Source organism: Pteropus medius, unplaced genomic scaffold (genome assembly GCF_902729225.1).
Source record: "Pteropus medius unplaced genomic scaffold, Ma_sr-lr_union100, whole genome shotgun sequence".
Lineage (NCBI taxonomy): Eukaryota > Metazoa > Chordata > Mammalia > Chiroptera > Pteropodidae > Pteropus > Pteropus medius.
Window position 1 is genome coordinate 8,498,071 of NW_024349224.1, and position 12,028 is coordinate 8,510,098.

The 12,028-nt window shown below is 59.0% G+C and overlaps 1 protein-coding gene and 1 long non-coding RNA gene across 3 annotated transcripts in view; one reads left to right on the forward strand and one right to left on the reverse strand.

Moving 5' to 3' along the window:
- ADGRG1 (adhesion G protein-coupled receptor G1) overlaps nt 1–12,028 on the forward strand; it is a 30,496-nt gene that overhangs the window by 467 nt on the left and 18,001 nt on the right. The window contains exon 1 of one of the 2 annotated variants that reach the window (XM_039880983.1): nt 229–246. The exons of the other annotated variant lie outside the window; for it this stretch is intronic. The gene's annotated coding sequence lies outside the window, so the exon portion shown is untranslated. Of the gene's footprint in view, nt 1–228; nt 247–12,028 lie in introns of those variants that run through there. 2 annotated transcript variants of the gene reach the window in all.
- Nucleotides 10,926–12,028, reverse strand: part of LOC120617336 (uncharacterized) — a 1,681-nt gene continuing 578 nt past the window's right edge. The window contains exons 2-3 of the long non-coding RNA XR_005656889.1: nt 11,600–11,789; nt 10,926–11,396 (exon numbers count right to left, since the gene is read on the reverse strand). This is a non-coding gene — a long non-coding RNA (uncharacterized LOC120617336). The remainder of the gene's footprint in view (nt 11,397–11,599; nt 11,790–12,028) is intronic.

Below are 12,028 nucleotides of genomic sequence, written 5' to 3' on the forward strand. Positions count from 1 at the left end.
GTGTGTGTGTGTGTGTGTGGGGCAGAGGGTCGGGTGCTGGTAGAATGGGGAATTGGCCGGTCTTGGTATCTCGGTGAGCGCTAGCACCGATGAGCATCGCTGTGGGGAATATCTAGAGTTGGGGTGAGACGGACAAGGAGATGCCTGGGAAGAGGATGGATCCCAAGAGGATGAAACCTCTCAGAACCACTAGTCATTTGTTAGCTGGGGAAGCCGAGGCTCGGAGTGGTGTCATCGCTGGGCACAGTAAGTGGGGTCTGCTCCCTGGGCAGTGAGATTACTGTGTGCTCATATTCCCACTGCACAGAGGGGGGAACCAGGGTTCTGAGAGGGCAGGTGGCTGACCTAGGGTCACATGGCCGGTCTGGGGATGGAGGACCAGGGCGCAGCCTCAGGGAGGAGAGGCTGCTACAGGGCACTGGGCACCGGGCTCTCGAGGGGCAGCTCTTTCTGCAGCTGCCTCGGGGCTGCATCCAGAGTCCTCAGGTGAGCCAGTGGCGGTCTGGCTTTTCATCACACAAGCCACCTTTGGGATGAGGTGGTCTTGGCTGTGGGGTCTGAACATGGGGGACTTGGGGCAACAGAATGCCCTAGGAATCAGGAGCGGTTGATGGGGAAGCAGAGGCTGAGGGCTGGAGAGCGCCCTGCCGGCTAACCCCCAGACCTCAGGGCCCCATCTGCTCAGCACTGATAAGGTCTTCCCACCCCGGGGGCTACCTCACTGCCCACCCTCTTCCACCCAGGAGGGGACCTGCTGGTTCCTGTCCTCCCCTTCTCCCCAACGAGCTTCCTTCCTGTGGCGATGAGTCGGGGGTCTCCCAGGGCCCCAGGGGAGGGGGCCGGTGTTCGTTTTACTAAGGAGTGTTGGAGGGACACAGTCCAAGCAGGGCGCCTCTCACCCCACCCCGGCCCCACTCCCACCCTGCCTGGAGAAGCTCTGGCCTTGGGGAGGGGGATGGGTTGGATAGCCTTCGTGGCTCCAGAGGACCAAGGAAGTTATACATATGAACATTTACTGAGAGCCTACTCGTGTGCCCAGTACTGTCCTACGGATGGGGGTCACAAGAGTGAATGAGACCAATAAGGTATCTTAGAGCCCACAGGTGGTCCAGACCCAGAGCCAAGCCCCCTCCCCGTCCCTGTGATTACCTTGAGGGCAGAGGATCGGTTCCTTGGCATTGGGGACTGAGTGGGAAGAAGGCTCTGCGGCTGCTGAGTCGGTTCCCGGAGCCCAGGCCGAGGTCCCTGCGGAGAGGGGCTGAGTCTAGGGGTGCGACTGGCTCTTGAGGCCCCACCTGATCCCCCTCTGCTGCAGGGACTCCAGGGTCTGAGGTAGAGACCCACCTTGGTCATGGCAGCAGCATGGCCACCTCGCCCGGCCTCTCTCGCTGGGCCTTAGTTGCCTCAGCTGCTAAATGGGTGTGTGGGGGTGACAATAGCTGCCCTGCCTCCGTGGTCCTGGGGCCCGGCTCTGAGGGTGTCAGGTTTTGAAGGACACCGCCCCAGGCGCGGTCTGTGAGGGAGACTGGGCAGCCTGTACTGTGGCTGCTGGCTTTGGTGCCCTGGGCCACTGGGCAGGGGCCGGTCAGCCTGGCTGGGACACCCTCATCTCGTCAGGGACACAAACAAACATGACCGTTAGGATCTGAGGCTGAGAAGTGAGACGAGCTTGCTAATAGAGGTGGAGAGGACTTTCTGACCTAGGACTGGGAAGACGGGCAGAGGCCGCCTCTCCTGGGCTTGGAGGCTGGGAAGGAGGGAGGGAAGGGTTTGAAGTGTATGCATGAGGCTGGGCGGGGGCAGCCCTGGCAGAGGGAACGGTGTGGGAAAAGGTTTAAGAATGATCAGAGCCTGGGGGAATGGGGCAGGTGATGGCACTGGAGACCTGGCACATGTCATTTCCTGGGGCCTGGGGTACCAGGCCGGCAGGTTCTAATCTGCCCTGTGGGGGAAGGGATGGTGGGAGGGCTTGGGCAGCAGTGCAGCCGGCAGCCAGGCTGTGACCGGAGCAGGGTGGAGAGGGCAAGGCTCCTGGTGTGAGGCTGCTCTGGCTGCCCCAAGCCTGAGCTGTGTGCCACCTGGCTCATGCTTGGGGGGTGGGGGCTGTGCCCATTTCAGGGATAGGGGTGAGCTTCTACTCAGCAAAGATGACGAAGAGTCGGAAACAGGACTGGTTGGGGGTTGAGGAAATGTGGCACATAGCCCCCAACCCCAGTGCTGCCCCTTCCCCCTGAACCAGAGCTTGAGCAGGCTCAGCAGCCCCAACTTCAACCCGAGAGGGCCCTGTGGACCCTGCCTTCCGACTCACAGCAGATGGGGGCATCGCATGAGCAAACCGGGCAGCTGGGAGACCAGGACCCCAGGGAACAGGCAGATGGCAAATGGGGGGCGGGGCAGGGCTGGCACAAAGGGGCCTCTCCGGCGGGGTGGGGGGCGCTCACTGGGCTCAGCCTCCCCAGGCTTGCCCTCTGCCTGTCTGGTGCTCACAGCCCATCGGGAGTTCCTGAGGCCCTCCGGGAGCCCCGCGGATTCTGAGGTCAGGCCCGGGCTGCTGGGGAGAGGGGACTTGGGTGTGGGGAAGAGCTTGGGACACATTTTCTGATGCCTGTTCAGTGCCATCTGCCCTGGCACAGATGGGCTGAGGCCCCTCTTAGGCCCCTTAAGCCCCAAACTCTCCCTAGTTCCTTAATGGCTTGGCCTGGGCTGGACCCCGCTAGGCCCTGGGCTCCGCGCTTTGCCTGCACCTTTTTTCCTGCGAGGCGGATGCTCATGCTGAGCCCACTTAGGGATGAGGACACCGAGGTCCAAGAGGCTTGCCTGTGAGTGCTCCCTCGTCTCTGGGGCTCCAGAGTCTGTACTCTTGCCCACCGAGCTCTCCTGCCCCGTTGGCGGGGAGGGGGCTCCTCGGCCGGGCCAGGCTCTGTGCTGGGTGCCCTTGTCTCGAACCCCATCACGACTGCGGCCCAAATCCTCTAGGACCCATGGAGGTAGCAAGGCCGTTTGCGTGGGGAGAAGCCTGGCTTGTTCCTCTATGGTTGTGTGAACTTGTGCATCTGTCTCAGTTTCCTTATCTGGAAAAAGTGGGGAACGATTGTACCTATATGGTGTGGGGGGGGCGGGGCTGTTGCGAGGACTAATGAGTTACTGCAATAGAACGTTTAGAATGGTGCTCGGCCCACATAAATGTTCGCCTTATCATGATCCCATTGGCCAGATGGGGGCACCGAGGGGTATCATGGAATAACTTGAGGGGACTTACTCTTGTCTCCCCCACCCCCTGGGAGAGCTGAGGACACCTGGGGAGAACTGTCCCTTTTCTAAACTGACTTGTGCTTTGGCAGGGAGGCCAGTAGGGTCAGCATCAGTCTCCCGAGCTGGCACCAACTAGCTCAGGCTCAGGCTGTATGTGGTGCACTTGGCAGTTCCAGGCAGGCAGAGATAAAAGCTGAGTCCTGGAAAAGTTGGCAGAGCTTCTGGGAACTGGCGGACAGGCCTCTGCATTAGAGAGAGAGAGATGGCCTGGGGGTGGGGGCCTCACAGTCCCGGGCCAGCCCAACTCCAGTGTCCTAAAAGGCTGGAGGTTCTGCAGCTAATGGCTCCAGTGTGTCTCCCCAGGCTCAAGGCCACTTAACTGAACTTGAAGCAAGCAACAACGAGAGATTAGAGCAGTCTCTGCCACCTCTTAGACCTCCCAATCCTGTCCTCTGGCAGAGAGAGCTACGGGCTTGTAGCCTGCTGTCCAAGGTCACAACCTCCTGGACAGCCGTGTCCTTAACCTCCACATAGAGATGGCAGTACCACCTCTGGCAGGGTTGTTGCTGGAATTTGGGGCAATAAATAGGTGCAAAGTGTGTGCTCGGCCCACCGTGTGCCTGGGAGAGGTCTTCCCTGAAGCTCTGCTGAAGGTCTTATCTTTGGGACCATGCGGTGGTTGAGACAGAACTAAGTTCAAATCCTTGAAAAGTGACTTTGAGCGAGGGATTAATTTCTCTAAGCCTCCTTACTTAGGCTGCAGAATGGGGATGAAGAGACCTGCATCTCTAATATCTGAGACAGCTGCACGCTGTAGGGACCCACGGGCAGGAGACCCTGCCCCAGCTGTCCCAGATCTTTGCTTCTCCGTCACCAGCTCAGCTGTCCCCCTGGTTCTGTCCCAGCTCCATCAGCTGTGTGGACTTGGACAGGTGTATTAGCCTCTCTGTGCCTCGTTTTCCTCATCTTTAAAATGAGCATGGTAATGGCACATTGAGAGGGTTGAGTGAGCCACTAAATCTTAAGTGGCTGACGCCTGGCACACCGTAAGTGGTGTTGTCATTGCTACAGTTCGGGCCACTCCCAAGCCCTTCTCTTAGAGAGCTGCAGTGAGTTTATCCCAGAGCGATGACCCTGTCCTCTCGTGACATCACCAGAAAGGGAAAGGCACCAGAGAACCTCCCCTATGGATAAACCTATCCAATAGGGTCCCGATCTGTTGTCCAAGATTGGGGCTCCCTCCTGCTCCCCGAGACCCAAGGCTTGGCCACTGTCCTAGGCCTACGGTGGAGGCCCGAACTCCAGCTGGGCTGGTTCTCTGGGGAAGCACTCTGTGGCCTTCTCTGCTGGGCTGTTTCCTTGGTGCTTAGAGGCTATGTTGGGTGGCTGACCCCTTCTGGGTCCCTGGCCAAGTCTGGCCCTCAGGGTGTGGCTCTGTGGCTGGCACCCTGGGTCTCTAACCCTGCGGCAGTGGGGACAACTGCCAAGACCCACCTGCCTTGATGGTGACAAATGCAAGGGGCGAAACCCAGAAAGTGGCTGGGGCAGCTGAGTCATGCTTGGCCAGGTGTCCTCTGCCCACTGCTTCCCGGGTTGTGTCACCATCTAGGCGTGTGTCAAACCCTTGGGGCAACTCATAACCCAACCTGCCACCACTTCACTGCCTACAAAGACCCTCGTTCAGTCCCAGATGCTGTCGGCCTGCAGAGGTTAAAGTTTTGTCCCAGTTCACAGATGAGGAAGCACGTCTCAGGTCCCCAGTCCAGTTCGAGGCACCGAGGACTTGACGCCGAGTCTCCTGCCATGGAGCCGAGACCTGTTCCCAGGGCACCACAGATGGTGCGCTCGATTGAGGCAGTGAGCTCACCGTCCCTGTGGGTGTTTAAGTTTGGCAGAGAAGTTGTAGAGGGAACTTGGGCATCATGTGGAGTTCTTCATGGCCCCTTTCAGCCCTGAGCTTTTCTGGCCCTGGGAGAGAGAGGCACCCAGCTCCCACGTTTTTCCCAGGCATTAAGTCCCTGACAGTGTATTGGTCATGCCAGAAGCATCGGGAGATGTTTGCAGGCAAGTGGTGCCTCCATTTAGAAAACGTCCCTGTAGCCGTGCCTGTCACCACGCCCAGACTTCCACCATTAGTGCCACCTTATTGCATCTCCAGGGGCTCCTACTAGCCTCCTAATAGCTCGGAGAGTGGAACGGGACATACAGACGGCGAGAGGACCTCGGGGGAGTGGAACTGGAGTGTGGCAGCAGCATCTGAGGGAGGAATGCGGAAGTGGGGACACCCTTCCCAAATCATCACGGGCTGATGCCACCCCTCGTTCTCCCTGATACAACAGGCCTACGCCTGGGTCGGGGTGTTCCTGCCCCGTGGCACGTCCCGCTTCTCACACCAGCATGTGACATCGCTGTGGGAGCTGTGGCCGTGCACAGGGCCGGAAGGAATCCTCATGTGGTTTTCTCACGGCCGTGCCTACCCTATGTTCGTGCCCATGCCTGCTGCACCCTCTCGGGCTCTGCCACCTGTGCACACGACCCAAACCACATGGCCAGGCTCTGCTCTCCAGCTCCTGGCGGGGAGTCAAGCACGTGGAAGGCCTGGACTGGGGGAGGAGGAGCCGGGCCCAGGTGCAGCACCCATCTCCAGCTGTGGTGGGGGGACAGCCAGTGCTTTCCCAAGGCCCTGCAGCATGCCGGCACACCTGGGACCCCCACCTCTCCTCCCCAACCTGGGTTTGCGGAACCAGAGGCAGAAGCTGCAGTAACTGCCGTCCAGGTGAGATGGGAGTGTAGGGCTGAGGGGACCTGGCCTGGGCCGTGGGCCTCTTAGACCTGCATGTTCACCGGCCTGAGGGTAGAAAGAAGGCTAGCACACCGGAAGGGAAGGGCGGGCGGCCGAGGGTGGAGGGAGGGAAGTGGTGTCGCTCGCTTGTTATTTTGGCAGTCACTCTGCTCCCCGAGCCTCAGTCATCTGACTTGTACAGTGAGCCTCATAATTTTGTCCCCTACCTCCCCTCTGGTCAGCAGCGTCGTGAGTATGAAGTGAGGACTGTCAATCTCTTTGGCAGAGACTTGGCCCTGGGCAGCGATGAGCTATGAGCTGTTGTAGGTTTCGTTATTATTCCAAGTGCTTAGCGACGGGAGGGGGGTGGGGGTCCCAGGATGCCGTGCCTCTGTGTCTCTGCATGTCACTGCAGTTAGTGAGGCCCAAGGGTAGGTGCCCTATTTGTGCCCTCCCCTGGCGCCCCCGAACCCCAGCGCCCTGCCAGCTCTTTTTAAGCCCGGGATCTTTGGGTCCGACAGTGACCGCCTTCTCTGGCCCAGCAGGCCTGCGAATCTTTTCCAGGCCAAGGTCCACCGAGAACAGCAACTCCTTTCTTTGCTTTCCTTTCCTCTTCCTCCAGGGGCCAAAAATAGCGCCTGAATGGGACACAGCTCTGGGCCGGCAGTGAGACAATGGCCACCTCCTGACTGAAGCCGCCTCCTGGCTCTGGTCCAGTGGAGGGGGGTGGAGGTGTCGGGGTACATGGGCACTGCAGCCCCACCGTCCCAAGCCCCTGCCGACTTTCCCATGGCCTCTGCCAAAAACCGCCCCAGAGCCCCTACAACCCCTTGGAGTGTGATGGCCAAGGGGTCTCCCCACTTATTCTGGGAAAATGCTCGTAGCTGCTTGGCTGAGGCCCTGGGCCCGTAGCCTCCTGAGCAGCTTCCCATCTCCCGATCTGTGGCTGGTTTAGAGGACTTTGGTGGAGCATCCACCTCTGGTTCTGAGGTTCTTTTCCCTTTGGCTCAGTGGGGCTTTTTTAGAAGTCAAAAGGATGTGCCCTCTGGGGAGGAAGTGAGCCCCCTGTCACTGGAAGTGAGCGAATAAAGTTTGGACATGCTCTGGATGGGGGCCAGGATTAGTCGAGCATCAGATGGACGTTTCGTCTCGATGTCTTCATGTCCTGGAGGAGACCTTGGTTTGAATTCCACAGCCCTCCCTTACCAGCTAGGTGGCCTTCAGCAAGTCACATCACCTCCTTGGGCCTCTGTATCCCCATCTGTAAGGTGGGTTCGACGGGGCTGACCTCGCAGAGTAGTGGAAACGCCCAGGGCAGTACCTGGCACACAGAAGGAGTTTCACAAGCTTGGCCTCTGTTCTCCCTCCCACGACTGGTACTTACTTCGGGGTACAGAGAGCCGGGCCTGACCCACGCTCAGCCCCCTAGAGAGCTCTAAAAAAAAGCAGGAGAAATCCCAGCCCCTGGGTTCACTCAGAAGAAAGATTCCTGGTGGGCTGTGGCAATCTGGGAAGGCCTCCTGAAGGAGGTAACCCCCAAGACGCTTCCATGGCAGTATGGTGCGCATTCTGCGCTCATGGCAGTCAATGGTGGGGGCTAGAAGGGTGTCCAGGCTGGGTTGAGGCCAAGGCCATGGGCTGGCAACCTCCAGGGGCAAATGCAGCTGACAGTGGATATTTTTGGTCACAGGGGTAGCCCCCACTGGGTTCTAAAAAGATTTGCTTTTAAAGTCAATGTTGACAAACTTAGACAGGCAAGTGCTCCCCATAACCTGCTGTCCTAAACCCTGCCCTTACCCCCCCACCCCACCACCAGCTCTCAGGCTGGCCTCGCCAGCATTGAGTTGGGGGACTTGGGTACGGGACAAGTTAGGGGGCCTGCACTGTGCTGGGTTGGAGCCAGGCAGTGACGTAGTTCCTGAAGCTGCCAGTGGTTACCAGGGGAACGGTTGCCAGGGGCTGTTGTCACCTGCGCCCCTTCTCTGACTGGCGGCTTGCAGCATATCTTCCCTGGCTGCCCCCTTTGTTTGAAGCTCCCTGAGAGCGAGGGGGCCGGGGCCGAGGTGGCTCAGCGTCACCATCCCGCTCTGGGCTCTTGAACTGGGGAGAAACTGGCCCAGCGCCCCAATGGGCTGCAGCCCGCACACAAGGCAAGCCCCTCCGTCCCTCGTTTGAGCTCGCTCCGTATTTGCAGTCCACTCGATGCCACGGAAGAGGAGTCCAGGTACCTCCTCCCCCTGCGCCCGTCCTCCTCTTCTCCGGCCCTGTGGCTCCTGGTCCCACTGTCCTCTCCTTTCCCACCCACGCCCCACCCCTCCTCCCTCCCCTCCTCCCCTCCATCCTTTCCCTCTCTGTCTTTCTCTTCTTCTCTCCGTCTCTCCATTCTCCCCCCTTCCCTCCTCCCGCTTCTCCCCACACTGATAGTGTAGCTGGCGGGGCTGGGGAGGGGCTGGGGTGGCACTGTGGGCCCTGGGGGAGTCATAGGCACCACTCTAAGGAGAATTGGTCAGTTGAACAGACGGCCTCAAGAATGAGAAAGTGGTTGGAGGTGAGATCCACACACCCCACTCCCCTCCCCCCAGTCACACTCTAGCTAAAAATTATTTTTGGACTCTGGGCCGCACCCCTGTGGTCAGAGACAAGCCTCTGAAGAGTGTTGGGAGGTGGCGTCCGGGGCCTGCAGATGATGGGGAGCATAGGGGTGGAGCTCAGATGGGGTCACCTGGGCAGTTCTGACAGCCCCCAGGACCAGGGCTAACCCCATTCGGTTAACCCCAAGGAAACAACTTTTTGAAGCATTTTTTACTGTGAATTTTAAAGAGAAGTTCTTTACAGTCAGGAAAGATCAAAGGGAAACAGGCAACAAAATCAAGAGCGTGAGTCGTAGAACCGGGCGCTGGGGTGGCATCTAATTTCCACTTCTTGCTAGCTATGTGATCTCCAGCAGGTACCTAGAGCTTCTGGGGCCTCAGTTTCCTTATTTGTTAAATAGGCATAATGGGACTTGTCTCATAAGGTTTGGGGAGGATTAAATGTGTTAGCTCGTGTAAAGAGCTTAGAATCAAGTCTTGCGTTTTCAAAGAGCTTAATTAACGTTAGCCGCGTTGCTGGAGGTGGTGAGCCCCTAGTCCGTGGGGACCTGGTGAGGCTGTGCCGTGTGCTCCGTGAGCTGGGATGGGATCCTCGGGTCTCCAGGTGCAATGTCCCAGGACTTGTCCCCGAGCCTAAGCCTGGTCCCAGCTGCCAGCCCCCGTGGGGAGGACGTCTGGCTGTGTGCCCTGTCTGCCCCTCAGCCAGGCTTTGGGGACCCGGAGGAGGAGAAAGGAAAGGAGAGCTGGTGGCTGACCTTGGGAACGCTCAGGGTTCCATATTCCAAAGACAGGTGCTCTGCCAGGCCCAGGGCCGCCAAACTGCAGCCCCAGAAAGTGAGCAGGGAGGTAGCTGGACTGACCCCTTGTGCAATGTAGGAGCACAGAGAGACAAGGGCAACTAACTGCAGCCAGACGGCCGAGGTCGGCTGTGGGGTGACGGAGAAGGGAATCCTGCCAGGAGGGAGAAGGAGATGGCCTCTACCCCTTGCTGCCCGCAGGGAGGTAAGTCCTGCCCTTCCTTGTAAGCCTCCGGAGGCCTTGGGTTATGAAGAATGTAGGTTGGGGACAGGGGTCACAGTCACCCATTCAATAGAGGAAGAAACTGAGGCCCAGACAAGGGACCGACTAGCCCACAGGTCCCAGGGACAGTTAGCTAGCTGCAGAGCTAGTTCTGGACCCTGTGTGTCTAACTCCTGCCACCTCTGCTCTGGGAGTGGACGTTCCCTGGGCAGGTGCTCACTGGTGTGTGCTCTGGGGTCCTGGAGTCCAGCCTCAGAGGCCCCTTGGGGAGAGGGCTGGGTGGTCTCGGCCGTGGGCTGCAGTCCGGCCCAGAAACATGGAGCTGACCAGGGTTGGCACCCAGTCCCTGGACTGCTCGTGAAAAACCCCTGTGTCTGAGCTCCGCCCCAGACTGGGCCAGACCTGAGACCCCTCCTCATGCCTCCTCCTCCTTAGGGTCTAGGTCCCTTCAGTCTAAAGTTCTAAGGGGCTTCGATTCTCAGCCCCTAAAAGCTTTTGCATCCTCATGTTCATTCTCTTTCTCTCTCTCTTTTCCTCTCTCTCTCTCCCTCCCTCTTAGTTCCATTCTAAGTATCTCGGCTGCAGAATCTGAGGGCCCAGCTGGCTGCGGTTGACTTTAATGGAATGGCCAACCTGGGGACAGGGCTGGCAGTGCCCTTTCCCTAAGAGCTGTGCCGCTGGCCAAAGGGAGGTGGGACAGGGCCGAGTAGACCCCAGGCTCCCCGGGGACCTCTTGCCTGGAAGTGTCAAAGATGGTGATGAGCTGCCCTGGGGATCATCACAGCTCAAATGGCTCCTGGAGCCCATCTCGGGCTAGTTAATAGCCTCTGGGACAGCTCAGAGGGGAGGGGACGGGGCTGGAGGCTGGGAGGGGGGTGCTGACAGGCTTCGCATCTGTGTGGTGTCAAGAATTCCTAGAGTTTGTTTTCATGTTGATACCACGTCCCTGCCGAAAAAGACACATTGGGCTGGGAAACCAAGACAACTAAGCTCAGTGGATTTTCTCCCTACGGGACTTGTCAGAGCCTTTGATGTGCTAATACCCGAGACCAAGCAGGGCCTGCAGTTCTTCTCTAACTTGGAAAGTCGTCCTTAGAAATTGCTCTGGCCGGTTACCTCATGGCAGTCCCAGAGAAGGGAAGGGAAGGGACTCCAGAGACCACAACGACCACAATGACTAAAAGCACAAGCTTTACAGTTAGGCGGACTCGGGCTTGGCTAACAAGGGACCTCCTCCTCAGAGCCAGCCTGCCCACTTCCCACTTCGGACTCGGGAGGTCTGGCGTGGCTGCTTGCTGTGAGATCTCGGGCATCGCTCGACCTCTTTGGACTTGAGTTTTCTTATCTTTAAAGTGGGGCTAGAACAGCATTTGCTTCACAGAATTATGATGAGGATCGAGTGATCATTTGTGGAAGTGCTTTGCCCGACGCCAGGCACGAGCAGTCCTCCCCTCCTCTCCTGGGGTCCGAGGGTCCTTTTCCCCGTACCAGAGAGAGCCCCATCCACTCCCGTCACCATCCGGTGTTCCGTCGGGCACTGTGTGGCTGGAGTGCGGAGGCGGTCAGGTGAAGATGTGGAGGCTGGAGGCTCAGGGCACTGGGACCTTGACAGACGTGTCACAAGGCTGGCATCCCTGCACGAAGGCTTGGAGACGGGAACGCTCAAGCCCAGGCTCGTCTCTGGTTGAGTGACCATATGTTGGCCTCTCCGAGGCTCCTTAAGCAAATGCTCTGGGTCCAGACAAAGCAGGCTGCAGGGCGGACGTCTCTGCTTAGCTGGCTCCAGCATCCCACCTCTTCCCATCCCAGTCTTCCCCCAGGGCTAGAGCCCGTCGGGACATGCAGAGGGGGGTCATGGCCCAAGGAACGAGGCTAGGCCAGAAGCCCGGGGAGGTGGGGCTGTGCCGGCGGGGGCCGCCCTCCCGCCAGTCTGGTGCAAGAATGCGAGACTCACCCGGGCGGTGAGCGCAAGGGCCTTGGCATCCACCGGCCTCTGGGGGCAGGCCCCTCGCTGAATTTTTATTCTCCTTGATTGTAGAAAAATTCCTGAAACCTGAAGTCACTCTTCTTCCCCCGGTGATGCCAGAACGCTTTTCCTGGGGGGAGCTCTGTGTGGTCACCTAGCTGGGGTCTCAGTCACCCTACTTGAGAGTGAGAACAGAGGGACGAGATTGCTCCCCGGAGCCGTGGACTGGGGGCCAGGCTGGGAGTGGGGTGTGGCCCTGGCTCCCACCAGTCTGAAGGGGGCATCCCTTTGATTTGCTGGGTGTTTCTAAGTAAGGAAACTGCTGGTGAAGGGTGCCCCCAGCCCCCACCCCGTCCCCCACGGAGGAAACACCTGCACGAGCTTTGCGCCCTGTCCCATGCTAACTAACGTGCCTCC